The sequence below is a fragment of the Prionailurus bengalensis genome, chromosome B3 (assembly GCF_016509475.1).
Source record: "Prionailurus bengalensis isolate Pbe53 chromosome B3, Fcat_Pben_1.1_paternal_pri, whole genome shotgun sequence".
Classification (NCBI taxonomy): Eukaryota; Metazoa; Chordata; class Mammalia; order Carnivora; family Felidae; genus Prionailurus; species Prionailurus bengalensis.
The window spans coordinates 4,346,864-4,365,320 of record NC_057355.1 but is presented as its reverse complement, the minus strand read 5'-3'; the positions used below and the strand labels follow the sequence as shown (position 1 = coordinate 4,365,320).

The 18,457-nt window shown below is 47.0% G+C and overlaps 1 protein-coding gene across 4 annotated transcripts in view; it reads right to left on the bottom strand.

The window, feature by feature from the left end:
• Positions 1 to 18,451, bottom strand: part of FSD2 (fibronectin type III and SPRY domain containing 2) — a 44,531-nt gene extending 26,080 nt beyond the window's left edge. For 2 of the 4 annotated variants that reach the window (XM_043554652.1, XM_043554655.1), the window contains exons 1-4: positions 17,812 to 18,451; positions 17,639 to 17,686; positions 15,854 to 16,204; positions 14,693 to 15,371 (exon numbers count right to left, since the gene is read on the bottom strand). The gene's annotated coding sequence lies outside the window, so the exon portion shown is untranslated. The remainder of the gene's footprint in view (positions 1 to 14,692; positions 15,372 to 15,853; positions 16,205 to 17,638; positions 17,687 to 17,811) is intronic. The other 2 variants (XM_043554653.1, XM_043554654.1) reach the window with 2 other exon arrangements.
• Positions 18,452 to 18,457: the final 6 nt, after the last annotated feature.

Here is an 18,457-nt window from a genome sequence, read left to right as displayed (position 1 = left end):
TGGGCCTCTCCGTCCAATGACAAAGTGCAGCAGGGACACTAAGGCAGATCCATTTCTGTGTGACACAAAACTCCTCCGACGGCAAACTTTGGCCGGAAGACTCCTCGACGGCCTTGCCAAAACTTTCTTGGGGTGCATGGCAGACTAGGGTGATTCCTCTAAACCATCCTTCCCTGTCTCCTTCACCCGGGGTCAGACTTGCGTCATGGTCTGACAGCTCTCTCAACCTTTCCTAGCTCCCTCCCCATTTTGTCTCACACAAGTGCCTTCCTTAATAAAATTCTTATCTATCCAACCCCATATGGTGCCTGCTTCTTGGAGGACCTGGATTACACAGTCTATTGGACTCCAAAGTCCCTGCTTTCTTCTTGCTGCATAACCGCCATTATGTTAGATTACTTTTTATAATAGTTTTGCTGACACAGAATTCACGTATCCCACAATTCTCCTGTCAGAAGTGTAGAATTCAAACGATTTTTAGTAGATTCACAAAAAAGGAGCCACAATGACCATAGTCAATTTTAGACCATTTTCATCACCTCAAAAAGAAACTCTATACCCTTCAGCTACCATCACATTCCTGCATTTTCCCGAGCCCTAAGCAACCACTAATCCACTTCCTGTCCCTATTGATTTTCCTGTCGAGACACTTCACATAAATAGAATCATATATGTCTTTGGTAACTGGCTTCTTTCCTAGCATCATGTTTTCAGGATTCATCCATGTTGTGGCATGTGAATCAAGTGCCCTTCATTTTATGGGTATGTCGTATTTTATTTATACATGCATCAGCTTGTTTGCATGTTTCTCTTTTCATTTGGGTCGTTTTTCACCTTTTGATTATTATAAGTAACGCTTCTAAAATGCTTGTGTCCAAGTTTTTGTGTGGATATATGTTTTCGTCTCTCTTGGCTATATACCTAGGAGTGGGGTTGCTAGGTCAAATGGTAACTCTACGTTTAACTTTCTGAGGAACTGCCAGACTGCTTTCCAAAGGGGCTGCACCATTTTTTCATTCCTACAGCAGTGTATGAAGGCTCTGATTTCACCACATCCTGGTCGACACTTGTTATTATCTGATTAAAAAAACTTTTTTAATGTTTATTTATTTTTGGGAGAGATGGAGACAGAGCACGAGTAGGGGAGGGTAGAGAGAGAGGGAGACACAGAATCCAAAGCAGGCTCCAGGCTCCGAGCTGTCAGCACAGAGCGTGACGTGGGGCTCGAACTCACGAATCATGAGATCATGACCAGAGCTGAAGTCAGATGTTCAACTGACTGAGCCACCCAGGCGCCCCTCTGATTTTTTTTTTTTTATTGTAGCCATACTAGTGGGTGTGAAATAGTATCTCGTGGTTTTGATTTGCAGATCTCTGATGAATAATGAGGTCAGGCATTTTTTCATGTATTTATTGGCCATTTGTATATCTTCTTTGGAGAAATGTGTATTCAAATTGTCTGCCCATTTTTAATCGGTTGTTTGTAAGATTTCTTTATATATTCTAGAGACTAGTCCATTATCAGATAAAAAATTTGCAGATATTTTTTTCCCATCTTGTAGGTTGCTTTTTTAGTTTGTTGATGATGACCTTTGAAGCACAAAAGGTTTTCATTTTGATGAAGTCTACTTTATTTTTTCTTTCGTTACTTGTGCTTCTGGTGTTGTATCTAAGAACTCACGGCCAACTCTGAGGTTAAGCCAACCTTGCATTCCTGGGATAATTACCACTTGATCATAATATAGAATTTTTTTTTTATATGTGACTGGATTCGGTTTGCTACTAAATTTTGAGGAATTCTGCATTTAGATTCCTGAGAAAGATTAGCCTGTGGTTTTCTTTTCCTGTAATATCTTTGGCTGGTTTTGGTAGCAGGGTGATACTCATCTCATAGAATAATTTGGGAAATGTCCCTTCTCTTCTATATTTTGGAAGAACTTGTGAAGGATGGGTATTAATTCTTCTTTAAATGTTTGGTAATATTCACCAGTGAAGGTATCTGTACTTTGTGAGGTTTTTTTTCCTTATTATTAATTCAGTCTCTTGATTTATTATAGGCCTATTCATATTGTCAATTTCTTCTTGAGTCAGTTTTGGTAGTTTGTATCCTTCCAAGAATTTGTCCATTTCATTTAAGTGATCTAATTTATTGGAATACAATTGTTCATAGTATTCTTTCTAATCTTTTTTATTTCTGTAAGGCTGGTAATAATGTCCCCTGTTTCATTTCTGATTCTAGTGATGTGAGTCTTCTCTCTTTCTCTCTTGGTCAGTCGAAGTCAAGGCTTGTCAGTTTTGCTGATTTCTTTGGATTTTCTCTACTGTTTTTCTATTCGCTTTTTCATTAATTTCCACTATCATCTTTATGATTGCCTGCTTTATGTTTGCTTTGTTTAGTTTCCTCTTCTTTTTTCAGTGTAAAGTAGCAGGTTAGGTTATTGATTTAAGTTTATTTATTTTTGAGAAACAGAGTGTGAGCAGGGAAGGGGAAGAGAGGGGGCGAACAGAGCAGAGGATCCAAAGCAGGCTCTGAACTGATAGCAGTGAGCCCTTTATAGGGCTCAAGCTCACGAACTGTGAGCCCAAGTTGGATGCTCAACTGACTGAGCCATCCAGGCACCCCAGATTTAAGATCCTCTTTTTAAATACAGGCATTTATAGGTATAAGTTTCCCTCTAAGCACTGCTTTTGCTACATCCCAATAACACGGCAAAACTTTTCGTGTGTTATATCTTTGCTTTTATTGACCTTGAACTATTTTTTAACTTTCCTTTTGCTTTCTTCTTTGATAGGTTGGTTGTTTAGGAGCGTACTTTAAATTTCCACATATTGATTTCTGATAGCGTCCTGTTGTGGTCAGAGAGTATGTTTTTGTATTATTTCTATCCTTTTAGATTTATTGAAGTTTGCCTTAGCATTTGATTTATCCTGGAGAACGTTCTATTGCCTTGAGAAGAATGTGCATTCTGCTGTTGTTGGGGAGGGGCGTGTTCTCTAGATGCCTGTGAAGTCCAGCTGGCTTATAGTATTATTCGTGTCCTCTATTTCCTTGTTCGTCTTCTTCTTAGTTGTTCTATCTGTTATCAGATAGTTATCAGAAGTAGAGTATTGGAATCTCCAACTAGTCTTTTTTTCCATTTACGTCAGTTTTTGCTTCATGTGTTTTGGTGCCCTGTTGTTAGGTGCATATATAACTGTCATATATTCTTGCTGGATTGGCCCCTTTTATCATTATCAAATGCCTCTGTTTATCCCTAGTAACACTGATACCAATACTTCAAACTGTCCTTCCCTTTAGGCCCCTGGAGGTTTTTAAATTCCAAGGCCATGAAATCTTATAGGCAATGCAATATTCAGGAGAAGTGAGAGGGGCAGGTTCACTTTTGTAACAAAGAGAGGAAGGGATACTGTGAACACAGAACCTGCATGAAGTCTCAACTGCTGGCCCATTTCAAAGGAGAGCAGCTCTGGGAAAGATTAGATTATTATGTTAAGCATCTGGAACCTGATGCTCTTCAAACTATCACTGTCCATGTACCCCTTGGAAAGCCCTTACATACAGATGCTGTAGACTCAAAGAGTGGGTGTGTGAGTGTGGGGGGAGAGGCAGAGTGAGGGAGAGAGAATCTTAAGGAGGCGGCACGCCCAACGCAGAGCCCAACACAGGGCTGTATCTCATAACCTTGAGATCACAGCCCGAGCTGAAATCAAGAGTTGGACCCTCAACCGACTAAGCCACTCAGATGCCCCAATTAACGGCTTTATTAAGATATAATTTATACACCATAAGTTTAAACTTTTTAAGTTACCAATTTAATATTTTCAGGCAACTTAGAGTTACGTGTTCATCCCTGCTATCCGATTCCAGAACATGTTCATGACCCCCCAAAAAACCACATACTCCTTGGCAGTCTCTCATTTCCCTCTCCCCCAGCCCCTGATAAACACTATCTACTTTGTCTCTATTTGTCCATTCTGCACATTTCATGTAAATGGAATCACACAATATGTGGTCTTTGGTGTTTCGCTTTTTGTCACTGAATATAACACTTCAAAGATTCATCCATGTTGTACAACGTGTCCTTTTACAGCTGAATAATATTCCATTGTAGGACTATAACATATTTTATTTATCTACTCATCGGTTGATGGGTACCGGGGTTGTTTCACTTTTTGACTGTTAGGAATAATGTACAAGTTTCCGTATGGACATATATCTTCATTTCTCTTGGGTGTATCTGAGGAGTGGAATCGCTGGGTCATGTGGTAATTATGTTTAACCTTTAAAGACATTTTTTTATGTTTATTTATTTTTGATGGGGGAGGGAGAGGCTGAGAGAGAGGGAAACACAGAATATGAAGCAGGCTCCAGGCTCCGACATGTCAGCACAGAGCCCGACACAGGGCTCGAACTCACGAACTGTGAGATCATGACCCGAGTCGAAGTCAGACACTTAACCAACCGAAACACCCAGGTGCCCCAATATGTTTACTTTTGAGGAACCGCCAAACTCCTTTCCAAAGCGGCTGCACCATTTTGCGTTCCCACCAGTTGTGTAGGAGGGTTCCAATTTCTCCATGTCCTGGTCAACACTTGCTACTGCCCATCTTTTTGATTGGATCCATCCTAGCAGATGTGAAGCGATAGCTCATTGTTGTTTTGATGGGCGCTTCCCATATGGCAAATGATGTAGAGCATCTTGTCATGCACGTGTGGCATTTGTAGATTATCTTCGAAGAAATGTTTATTCAAATCCTTTGTGCATTGTGATAGTTAATTTTATGTGTCAACATGGTGGGGCCATGGTGTCCAAATATTTAGTCAAATAGTATTTCGGATGTTTCTGGGAGGGTGTTTTTGGGATGAGATTGACATTTAAGTTGGTGGACTCTGAGTAAATCAGATTGCCCTCCGTACCGTGAGTGCGCCTCATCCAATCAGCTGTAGAGCTTGACAGAACAAAGGTGGCTCTTTCTCACACACGAAGGACTTCCGCCAGCAGATGGCCTTCAGACTTGAACTGCAGCACTGGCTTTTCCCTGGGTCTCCAGACTGCCAACCCTCCCTGCAGATTTTGCGCCTGCCAGCCTCCATGACGGCATGAGCCAGTTCCTTAAAATAAATGTCTCTCTCACATTCTTTACACACTTACACGCACCTCCCTACTGGATTCGGTTTCCCTGGAGAACCTAATACACCCATTTTTAAATTGAGTTGTCTATTGTTGAATTGCAAGAGTTCTTTACATGTTCTAGATACAAGTCCTGTACCAGATGTATGATTTGCAAATATTTTCTCCCATTCTGTAGATGATCTTTTCATTTTCTTTTTTTTTTAATTTTTTTTTAACATGTATTCATTTTTAAGAGACAGAGAGAGACAGAGCATGAGCAGGGAAGGGACAGAGAGAGGGAGACACGGAATCTGAAACAGGCTCCAGGCTCTGAACGGTCAGCACAGAGCCCGACGTGGGGCTCGAACTCACAAACTGCGAGATCCTGACCTGAGCTGAAGTCGGACGCTCAACCGACTGAGCCACCCAGGAGCCCCGATCTTTGCATTTTCTTAAAGGTGTACACCTTTGAAGCACAGGAGTTTTTAATTTGGATGCAGTCCAATGTATCTATTTTTTTTTTCCTTTTAGCTTGTATTTCTGGCATCATATCAGAGAAACTTACCTAATCCAAGGTTATTTAAATTTTTGATGAAAATTTTTAGATAATGTAAACGTTCTAAGGGAGTTCGCGAACAAAAAAAGTTTGAATACCACTAATCCACACAGAAAAAAGCATCTTTTTTTTAGTTTAGAGAAGCTGTTTGTTTGTTTCATTTAACGGCACAAATCACAACGGGTGCAGTTGATGTCCAAATACCGGCCTAAATTTCTATCCACCAGACTGTTCTACTATTGGAATAATTAACCCGCACATGCACTTTATCAACAACATATTCCTACATAAAACCAGGAATTCTGTGAGCTACTTATCTTACTCTCTAATCTATTTTGAAAATAACTTAATTTAAATATAATTTATATACCATAAGATTTACCTGCTTTAAGTACACAATTCAGTGATTTTTAGTAAATTCTTCAGGTTGTACAACTATCACCACAATCCAGTTCCTAATGCCTCCATTAAAAATAAATTGTGTGTGGGGGGGGGGCGACTGGGTGGCTCAGTCGGTTAAGCCACCAACTTCAGCTCAGGTCATGATCTCACGGTTCATGAGTTCGACCCCCACATCGGTCTCTGTGCTGACTGCTCAGAGCTTCAGACTCTGTGTCTGTAGGGAGACACAGAGAGAGAGAGTTCGAGCCCGGCCTTGGGTGAGCACAAGCCCTGCTTCTCTCTCTCTCCCTCTCCCTCTCTGCCCCTCGCTCACTTGTGCCCTCTCTCTTTTTCTCTCTCTTAAAAAACAAAAAAAAGAATTGTGGTAAACCTAATGCCTTTTTAACAAACTACCATTACTAAACATTCCAACATGGCACGCATGCCATCAGTCTTCGAGGAAAATAACAAAATCAAACACAAATTTAAAGACACAGTTTAGCACTTCCCTCCCCCCCCCCATCATAACGTTTATTACGATCCAAACAGCCCCTGCCATGTCCACCTGTGGGATCAGAGCCAGCTGCCAGCTGTTTGTCTAAGTCCTTGCTCCGCAGCTGCGCCCAGGAGTCAGGTTCAGCCGCCTCCCCTATAAGCAATGCTCGTCTTTCGGCAGTGAGGGACTTTGTGACCTCTGCTGACAGACCCCTCTTTTTATTTTTAAGATGTTTTATTTATTTTTGAGTGAGAGAGCATGAGCAGGGAGGGGCAGAGAGAGAAGGGGACAGAGGATCCGAAGTGGGCTCTGCATTGACAGTGAGAAGTCCGACACGGGGCTCAAACTCACGAACCATGAGATTACCACCAGAGCCGAAGTCAGATCTCGACTGACCGAGCCGCCCTGGTGCCCCCAGACTGTCCTTTTAATAACCATTGCAAGTGGTAAAAAATGCTGCGGGCGCCTGGGTAGCTCAGTCGGTTAAGGGTCCAACTCTGGATTCCGGCTCAGGTCAGGATCCCAGGGTCGTGGGATTGAGCCCCTCGTTGGGCTCTGCACCGGGCATGGAGCCTGCTTGAGACCCTCTCTCTACTTGTACACGTGCTCATGCACTCTCTCTCTTTCTCTCTCTCTCAAAAAAATTTGTTTTGAAATGCCATTCGTTTTTCTTTCCTTCTCCGTTTTTGATTGCCTTTTTGAAAACAGAGCATTTTCTGATGGCCTGATTGTGAAATCCATGGACACTGGCCCGCGCTTTCTTGGCTGTTCTGTGACATTCCATCCTTTTGACCCAGCTCAGCCTGCCACCTCCTTGTGGGACGGCTGACCTCTTTCCCAGACCCACCCGCGGCCGCTCCTCTGGCCGGCGTTCCCCAGACTTCCAGCCCAGCTCCTGTTTCCCCCTCCACCTGCCCCAGGTGATCTTGTCCACTGTCACGGCTCCACGGCCCCCTCTCTGCCAGTGGCTCCAAATCCTCATCTCTGGCCCTAATCTCTGCTCCAGGCAGAGGCAGATGTTTGCAGGGGCCGCAGCCTTCCTGAACACCGCTGGCCTCCCCAGACTTGACACCACCCTGTGGAGCTCAGAGCCTCTCGCTTTCTCCACCCTGATGTGTGGTGGGACACTCGACCTATCTCCCAAGCCGCATGCCTGCCATCACCTCACAGGCCACGCCAGGAGATGCCAGAAGGCCCAGTGGCCTGGAACACAACCGGAGAACCCACTTTCCTTTGCCTCTCCATGCTCTGGCCTTTATCCTTTTTAATTGTTACTTATTTATTTATTTTTGAGGGGGGTGGGGCAGGCAGAGGATCCAAAGCTGGCTCTGCACTGACGCCATAGACTCTGATATGGAGCTTGAACTCACGAACCTTGAGATCATGACCTGAGCCAAAGCTGGACTCTTAACCAACTGAATCACCCAGGCGCCCCTCCGTGCTCTGACCTTTAACGCCTGTGATGACTGTCTGGTCCCGATCCCTTCGCTGCACAATCCTGCTCTAGGCTTTCAGTTTCTTCCCTGTTCCTCAGCCTCTGTCTGCAGAGACCAAGGATCACTGAGCTCTTCTCCCATTCCCCCAGGGAAAAGAACTCGGCCCGTGTTCTGGTCAGAGAGGCCACTTTGCCCCTCGTGGCCCAGTCCTCCCTCCTTACTCGTGGACACGGCCACCAGACTCCTCGTGCTGTGTGCCTCACGGCCTCCCAGCTCTGTCCTGTGAGCACGGGGAAAGGCCAAGGGTGGTGATGAGGGACGCAGAGGACTGACCCTGTCCCGCATCTGGCCTTGCGTTAGGAAGGCTAACAGTAGGGGTGTCTGGCTGGCTCAGTCAGCAGAGCATGTGACTCTTGATCTCAAGGTTGTAAGTTCAAGCCACACTATGCGTGGAAATTACTAAAAGGTGGGGGGGGGGCACCTGGGTGGCCAGTCAGTTAAGTGTCCAACTCTTGATGTTGGCCCAGGTCATGATCTCACTGTCATGGGATAGAGCCCCATGTCGGTTTCCATGCTAAGCATGGAGCCTGCTTGGGATTCTCTCTCTCCCTCTCTCCCTCTGCCCCTCCCTCTCTCTAAAATAAACTTAATAATAATAAAAAAAAGAAGCTAATAGTAGTTTCTGGATCCCAATAATGGAGACCTGCTCTACCTTTAACCTGGGGAAGCCCCCAACCACCTCTCTTCATCTGGGCTCTGTAACAAACGTCACGCTTCCAACTGAATCCTAGCCATAACCCTCCTTGCAAGCCCCTCACCCATCCCCCAGCGGGCTCACCTCGGCTTTTGCTGATGGCAAGACTAAACACAACAACCGCTGGCCTTCTGTGTGGCGTGAACTACACAGGCTCGGCCCTGGGGAGCCCCTGGGAATCCAGCCTCTTCCCTCTCTCCCTCTGAAGTTCACACAGGATGCTGTTTTTCCACTGGCCCTCAGCACCACACGGAGAGGCAGACTTTGGGCAGCCATTAGGGACAAAGGCACTGCTATCCTAACCTCATACCATGCAGGCGACTAGTTTCTGGGGTTGGGATCCGCCTAAGGAAACTTTACTCCAGAGGCTCTAACGCTGGGCACATCACACTGAAGGGTCACGAAAGCTTCAGTCCCATTCTCTGACGCTCCAAAACTCTTACACCGAAGACAACGGTAAGCATCACTTCAGTAACGTCTGCTGAGGCTGAGCACCAACCATGACCACACAGGGCACTACTGCCACCATGTCCTGAACGACCCACAAGTCCGTGGGGACCTGGTCCACCCCCTGGGTTGAAGGAGGGGATGAACGAAGGTTGCGCCCAGAGGCAGCATCACAAAGCAAGAGGCTCCGGGGCCGGGGCTTTGCCTCCTTAGCATCCATGATTTATGAAGACCCCAGAGCCCGGATGTTCTTTTGGGTCACTTGTAAGAACCAGCCCACCATCACACTGGCGTGGGCAGTCCTGGCATGTCCTCACAACGTGGCTTCTTTTAGGGACAGAGAGAAGGGTGTGGCTCCAAGTGAAGTCGGACACATCTCCCTACAATGAGTCTGCAACCTAGCAAAACTAGCATTGAGGTAGACCAGGAAGCCTTCCCTCCACACCCGCACCCACGTGTGCGAGACACTCCCGAGTAGCATGTGCGTTGCCCCTACTTTGGCTCACGTCTCCCTGGAATGGTTCCCAAGGCCAATGGGGCCGTCCAGCTATGGAAGGACCACTTTGCCTTCTTCCCAGTCCCGGTCCGTCCTGTGACCCCACATCCTCTCCAGGTCAACAAAACAGCCAGGGCCTGTGTCCTCGGGGGCTCTGAATACTGCCTTCGCTCTCCCGCACGTCTGGCTGCCTCCGGAATCCGAACTATCCCGTTGTGGGGAAGGACAGCATCTTCAGTAAACAGGGCTGGGAAAACTGGACAATCACACGCGAAGAAGTAAAACCGGACCCCAATTTTATGCCACCCACCAAAATTAACTCAAAATAGATTAAAGACTTACATGTAAGACATGGAACTGTAAAATTCCTAGAAAAAAATAAGGGACCAAAAAAAATAGAAATAAGAAAAAGAAGAAAAGGAAAAGAAGGGACAAAGGTCCTCGACGTTTGCCTTGGCAACAACTTTTTGGATGTGACAGCAGAAGCACAAGCAACAGGAGCAAAAATAAGCAAGTGGGACAACATCAGACTGAAAAGAACATCCACACAGCAAAAGAAACGATCAACAAAATGAAAAGGCAGCCTATGCGATAGATAGGAGGAAATACATGCAAGCTGTCTACACGATAGTTGGTATCCAAAATATGTAAGGAACTCATACAAGTCAAAAGCAAAAATCCACAATAATCTGATGAAAAATGGACAGACGACATGAGTAAACATTTTTCTAGACATTCCTTTTTTTTAACTTTTTTTTTTGAATGTTTATTTATTTTTGAGAGAGAGACAGAGTGTGAGCAGGGAAGGGCCAGAGAGAGGGAGACACAGAATCCGAAGCAGGCTCCAGGCTCCGAGCTGTCAGCACAGAGCCTCACATGGGCTCGAACCCACGAACTGCGAGATCATGACCTGAGCTGAAATCGGACGCTTAACCGACTAAGCCAGCCAGGCACCCTGCTTTTCTAAAGAAGACATGAAGATGGCCAACAGGTGCATGCAAAGATGCTCAACATCACTCATATCAGAAAAACCCAAATCAGAACCACAATGAGAAGCACCTCACACCTGTCCGAATGGCGGGATCAGAAAAACAATCAGAAAAAATGGCGGGATCTTGTTCACTGTTGGTGGGACTATAAACTGGTACCGCCATTATGGAAAATAGTACGGAAGGGCTTCAAAAAATTAAAAATAGAACTACCATATGCTCTAGCAATCCCACTTCTTAGGAAGTGAAATCAGGATCTCAAAGAGATGTCTCTACTCCTATGTTCACTGCAGCGCTATTCCCAATAGGCAGGACATAGAAACAGCCAAAATGTCGACCAACAAATGAATGGATAAAGAAGATACACAATGGAATATTATTCAGCCATAAAAAGAAGGAAATGCTGCCATTTCCAACAACATGGATGGACATTGAGGCCATTAAGCTAAAGGAGATGAGTCGGCAGAGAAATACAGCAGAGAGCAAGCGTATGATCTCACTTACGTGCGGAATCTAGAAAAGCTGAGTTCTCAGAAACAGAGCTTGGAACGGTGGTTGCCAGGGGCTGGTGAGTGGGGGAAACGGGGAGATGTCGGCCAAACAAACTTCCGGGTGCAAGACGAGTGAGTTGCGGTACCTGATTTGCCGCGTGGTGACCGTGGTCGACGACACCGCGCCGCATACTTCATGTTCCCACCGCGCACTAGAGACGGGTGATTACGGGAGGTGAAGGACCTTCCTGAAGGCAAGCGACCTGGTCGTGGTCACCATCTCCCAGCGTATGCGCGCATCGCGTCACCGCAGCGTCCGTCTCACACTCGCACGAGGTCACCTGTCAGTTGCATCTCAGCGAAGCAGGGGGAATATGGAAAGCGCGTGCTGCTGCTACAGGGAGCTGGGGCCTGGCGGGTGTCTGACACGCAGCCTGGCTACAGCAGACGCTGAATAGGTAAACGCCCAGCAAAGTTCCCGGCAGGGGAAGCGCTTGAAGGCGGTAACAGCTCGGGCCACAAAGGTCACGGGCTTTGGGGTCAATGCCGGTCTCAGGATGTGACCTTGACCTCATCTCTCAGCGTCTCTGAGCCAGCTTCTTCATCTGTAAGTGGAGGGTACTTGTTGTGTGGATTAAATAAAATACTCCTGCTGTGGTGCCCCGCTGTCACAGCTGAGTGCCACCTCGTAGGCAGGGATCTTCTCAAAGCCACCTCGTCTCTACCGTCTGCTGGCCGTGTGTCCCACCAGCATCTCGGGAGCATGGCAGCCCAGCGTGAGCACAGCTGCCTGCCCGCCACTCTGGCAGAAGTGGTAAGTCGGCATGTCCCGCATTCTGAGGGCTCCATTACTGCCAAGTCTCAACTCCCCTGGGCACCGGGCACACCCCCCCCCCCCCCCCCCCGCCATGCCCTAGCTCCACGTCCCCAAACAGCCTCACCTTCCGCAGTGGACACCACGGTTGCTTCCGACCGCGCCCGGGCTTCTCCCATGCAAGTCTCATCTGAGGCCCTGGCGGGCTGCCCTTCCTCCTGACGGCCACCCGCCCTTCCCCACCCAACTGCACCTGCACCGTGGCCACTGCCTGTCACACCCTCACGAGGGCCGCCGCACGCATAACATCCATAAAGCACAGCACGACGCCTACTCCCTTTAGCGCCCAAACCAGAGACCAGGAGCTCATCCCTGACATCACCCGGTGTGATTTTTTTTTTAATGTTTTATTTCATTTTATTTTTGAGAGAGAGAGAGCACGAGCGGGGAAGGGGCCGAAGGAGGGAGACAGGGGATCCGAAGCGGGCTCTGTGCCTGACATCAGTGAGCAGAACGTGGGGCTCGAACTCACCAACAGTGAGATCACGACCTGAACTGGAGTCGGACGCTCAAGCAACTGAGCCACCCAGGCGCCCCATCACCCAATGTGATTAATGCCCAATTGATGCTGATTCTGGTTCTACCAATTCAATCTCCTGATAACACTCCCCACACCCACCCTTCTCCCTTCTCTAAGTTCACTGCCTTCTGGATTCAGAAAGTTCTGTCCCTGCTACGTCCTAGCAGTGCAGCCTTGGGAAAATCACCTCTCTGGGCCTTACGTTCATGAGCCCATGAGATGGGTTTATTACCAGTTCCTATGTCATAAAATTAGCATTTAGAGGAAATAACATAAGGTATGTGAAATGCTTACCATAGCACATGGCTCCAAGTAAGTCCCCAGTACAGGTCACCTGTTGTCATTATTGTGGTGGTGGCTGCTATTATCATTATCTGGACCTCGGCCTCTCTCATCTGGGCGAGGTTAGGAGTCCTGCACCTGGTCACTCACAAAGGGTGAGGACCAGGGTCAGCCATCTGGTGGAGCCACCTGCAGCCACAGTAGGATCATTCTGTCCCTTGAAAAGCTAGGAGAAGGCATGAACGCAGGACAGCCTCATACCCAGGCACAGACCTTGGCTGTGAGGCTGCCTGTCCTCACAGCAAGAGCCTCCAAGGGGCCTAGGGAGAGGTGTAGGACTCTAGGGATGGAGGGTTCCTTAGAGAGGATCTAATTCAATTCCCTGATTTTAGGATGGCAAAATTGACTTTCCGCGAACATAAAGGACTTGCCGTGGCCAATTTCACTTAACAAGGGGTGATCTGGGGCTCCTCTGTGTCCAGCCCCGGGGCTGGATGCTGGATATGTTGCCAGGCAGATAAAGAGTTGGATCAGACCCAGTTTTCCACTAAACCATCTCACCTACAGACCCCGGATCAGCTGGCTAAAAATAACACGTTTCTGTGTGCTACCTAAAGGGAGAAAACCAGAATTCTGTATTACCAATAAATCAGGCTGACAACTTCTGTCAACCGGAAGCTGGAGATTGAAACACCAAATTGGACTTTTACACAAGTAAGAAGACTGGAAAACATTGAGAATAAATCTTAATGGGGACGAATTCTTCCATGCCAGCATTTCCCCCTTAGACACACACACACACACACACACACACACACACACACACACACACACACACACTGGTCTGGGCACTCTGCACCAGAGCAGGAGTTTGCAACACACCCCCAGAGCTGACACTTGCTTTCCTCCTCAGCGTCCGGACTCTTCCAGTTTCTTAACAAAACCTTTAGAATTTGGGGAGAAAGGAACGGTAACACTAAATTGTCATTTTATAAATGATGAAATGGAAGCTTAGAGAAAGCAGGAAGTCGCAGCCTATAAAGAACACGGTAGCTAGACATCTTCTACTCTCTGCCATAGAGCTGCGGTCAAAAGAACAACAAAAAGACTTTGGCTTAAATCTTAGATAGGGGGTGTGTCCCTGTGCATTAATTAGAAAAGTCCCCCACAAAAATGGTTTTTAACCTTCTATGGGACCTGAGCGCCTCCGGGAATCTACGGAAAGCTGTGAATTCTTTCCCCCAAAGGGAGCCCAGAAGGGCACAAACAGAATTTTGCCTATAATTTCAGAAACTTGCTTTTAAGTGTTAGCCGTACGGTTATGCAAAATAATTCAAATCAGCTTTTACAGACATAGTCCAAACCTGAAAACTTTCTGTGGGAGGAGGGGGTTTGCAATAGTGAGGGAAAAACAATTACAATACCGTTTCTTTTCCCTCTTTGAAACAAAACACGAAATTATGATTTGTTGGGAGGCGCATGCAGATTAAAATTAAATGTATTTATCCTCCCGCTACCACAGCCAGATGATAACACTATTTAGGGTTCCAAAGTGTCCTACAAACGGGCCCCTGCACTAAAAATACCCTAAGGACACACTGCAGGGATCGCCCGCCTCTATCTCCACGAGTGGCTTTCACACCCTGTACCGATACCACATTCAGTAAAGGCGAGTCTACGCCACAGGAAGGCACAGGAAATATTCACACTGTTTACTGTCATTTACGCACCTGCAACTGAAGATGATACCTCTTTCCCCTAAAGGAAAGATACTGCATTCACGTTGTGGCATTAAGTTACCGAGTTTCTAAGAATACCTTTCACTTGAGAAAAATAACGATGATCCAAAAACTTGCCTGCTGATTTAAGGGTCCGCAGTTCTTCTTTTTTTTTTTTACCTCTGAGGACTCCAGGGAAGGGCTAGAGAACTGCTCTGCCTTCGGTGGGGATGGGATTTCCCTCCGGGTGACCTCTGCGTGCCCGAAGGCCCTGTTTTACAGCGGGGACTCTGCAAGCCGGGTAACATGAGCTGACTCCCACTGCAAATAGCAACGCCTGCCGTGAGCGAGAGCCCAAATATAGACCTGCCTCGGCTGTCCTGCCACTTCTTACTGCTCAAGTGACACCGGGCGAGGTCACATGCTGTCCCCCCCAAGCTTCTTCGTTTACTGTGAGGACTTGAGGCCTGTAGCCCCACCGAGCTGCTCAGGTGGTTGGTCACGTACACAGCGCTGGGGGCACCACAGGCCCTACAGAGAAGGGGGGCTTCCGAGAGCCCTCGTATTGTGCACCCTCCTCGCGGGCTGAGGGTCTTTGTCCAAAACGTTTTGAACAAGCACAACTCTGACGGTAATCGAACGCAATTTCGTTTTTGTTCCCCTCTCGCCATTCCTTTACCATTTACTCGTGGTGGGAATTATTCCCCTCTCCGGCTAAAAATCCAGCAGACCCAGAACTTTCTGCTCTCTCTTCGGTGACATTCAGTCCTAGGGTCGTTTGAAGGCACAGTCTTCACTGGGTAACTGAAGATACAGTCTGGAATATTGATGGAAAAGTCAAACTTAGTTTAGCCAGTACCAGAATCCTCTCTCCTACCCAGCCTGGGCCTCTTCAGCTGGAAGTCTGCCCCGGGAAAGGGGGAACAAGGGCTGCCTCTTCTCCCCGCACCTCCTCCCTGAGCTGCTGGTGGCACGCCAGGGCCGGAGGCGCCAAGGTGATAAGACAGCTCCTATCGGAGCTGATGCCACAGTGAGTGCTCATGTCAGGCTCTCTGGGCTGGCGGGTGCTTAGAGCTCTCTCTTGCACACTTGTGTGTATGTACACGCCTCTCTCTCCCATGCACCGCCTCCCTCCCTCATGGGGAGTTTTGTACATCTCTGGAGTTTCCCATCACGGAGACCTTTCTCCTCAGTTCCCACAACCAGGCTGAAAACCCTTCTGTTCCGGGGGGTCCCTTGCATTCCCCTTCCGGGCCCCGGTGAGCCACCTCCAAGAGCTCTCAGATGAGGTCTCCTCACCCATGCAGTTGGCTCTCTTCGGCGGGATCTAGATGACTCCTTATTGAAGCTGTCTTCATGCTGGCTCACATCTGGATCTTAGGGGGCAGGCCCATCCTTGGTCCCGGCAAACTCTGGGATGCAGAGGGACCCAGTGCAGCTACTTCCCCTGGCTCAACTCAGTTTGGGCAAGTATTAAAAAAAATAACGTAGAGTGGCTGGGTGGTTCGGTTGGTCCAAGTCTTGATTTTAGGTCAGGTTGTGATCCTGGGGTCGGGGGATTGAGACATGCTCGGTGCGAAGCCTGCTTGGGATTTTCTCTCTCTCTCTTTCCCTCTGCCCCTCTCCCCCATGTGCACTCTCTCTCTTTCTCTCTTAAAAAAAATAATAATGTAGATGTCTACTTTTTATGCGGAAAATATCCACAATATATCTGTAATTAGAAAAAAGAGTTTGTAAAATCTCATTGCAGTATATCATATATATATTTCCAGATGATATATATTTATAATAGAAATATACAAATATGCTACATATAATCTATAATAAAATATATAAATATACGATATATAACATGAATATAGAATACATAGCATAATATAGAAATACATATGACATTATATATAATGATACACACAAAAAATAAGAGCAGGGTTTATCTCTTTTGAACTATTTTACTTTTTTCTTTATGTCTTTGATGGTACCTATTTTAATAACAATTATATATATAGTTAAAATATATATATTTTTAATGTTTATTTTTGAGAGAGACAGAGAGAGCACAAGCAGGGGAGGAGCAGAGAGAGAGGGAGAATCCTGAGCAGGCTCCACACTGTCAGCATTGAGCTAGACGAGGGGCTGGAACTCAGAACCGTGAGATCATGACCTGAGCCAAAATCAAGAGTCCAACACAACCAACTGAGCCACCCGGGTTCCCCCTGGAATCTTCATTTTTTATTAATAATATGTGATATTTGGCTCAGAGAAAGGTAAATACTCCAAAAGAACCATAAAGTGAATATAAAGCAGGCATGTATCCTGGTAACAACAATTATTAGGTTTGTCCATATTTTTTTCTAAGAATATACAAACATCCTTCCCTCACACACACAAAAATAGAAATTACTCTTATAATTAGAAAGCCTGCTAGTGTCATTTTGACAAAGCAAATAAATTGGAAAGGCTACTCAAAAGGATAAAATAGCATAAAACAAATGCAGTCAAAAGACATATTGTAAAGAATATACAAGATATTAAAAGACTATTAAAGAATTATTGTTGTGATGAATCACTGAATTCAACTCCTGAAACCTACACTGCATGTTAACTAAAATTTAAATAAAAAAAAGAGTTGTAAGTAAATCGTATTAACTAAGATGATATACTTAAAAATGCTTTGAGGAAAAACAAATCCCTCCTCTCTCCAAGAAGAATGGCAAGCCCAGCGGTTGTGAGTCTACCGGGGCAGTCAAGGTGAGGAGCTCGAACAGAGGCAACTTTAGACCTTAAAGCTACATTCCACACGGTTTTCTAGATACCCTGGATCATCTTCGTGGGGAGAGATGTCCTAACCATTGCTTCAGGCTGGCCCTGGTTCGTCGTTGTTTTCCTTTGGCCATAACAGCAAGTGCAAACCTAATTCCATGCTTTCCCAGCTCGCAACCTTCAAAGCTCTTTCTCCGGTTCCCGCATCTAGCCCGCAGGAGCCTTGTCTTGGCGAAGGGCTCCTCCTCGCGGCTTCGCGGCTTCCGGGGCATCTCCCCCGCCCCTCCCCAACCACCCACCCCCTCTTCCTGGTGCACTCACAGGATGGAAGCTGACAGACGCTGTTCCTCCGTCTACACTGTGCGTTTCCTGGACAGAGAGACCAGGGCCGTCTTGTTGCCTGTTGCATGAGCTCCAGGTCACATCCCATCCCCACGTGCAAATTAGACACCCCGACCTCCTTAAACAGGTCTTTGGTAGCCGGGTGGACTTACCAGCCTGACTGTGCATGTTAGGACAAGTTTCTTTGCTGGGTCTGTCTCCTTGGCTGTAAAATGAAGAGTGGGAACGCAGATCGTGGCTAAACATGCTGGCTGGGAGATGGGACGCTTTGAAGACAGAAAGAGAGATTTTTGCGTATGCCCCACGGCACCGCCCCCGCCCCCAAACCTGCACACAGCACACGCTCCGTGAAAGCTTGTGGAATTGATAACAACAAATGTGTGGCTGCTACTCAGTGCTTGGCGCTCAGAGGCCCTCAGTAAATAACTCTTAACGTCTGATGTAACGCGTGGCCTCCAGCAAGTTTGCACCGTTCTTGGGCGCGTGTGTTCTCTAGCGCCCTGGTGAGCGAGGACCACAGTCGGTCCCCGTTCTCAACGGGTTATAAGTTTACCGCAGGAGGCGATGGCGATAACTCGGTCGCTTTTCCTAATTCACTGTGTACAAAGGTGGAAAAGGTGAGGCAAGATAGGTAATTCTCGGGCTCCGGACAGGGTTGCGACAGGGCTGGATTCCGACGGCCCGGACAGACACGGGCTTCTGACCTTCTCATTGGCTGCCGAGAACCCGCCCAGGCCGCCGACAGCCAATCAGAGGCGCAGGGGGAGGGGGCTGCGCGTCTGGGAGCTGACGCCAGCA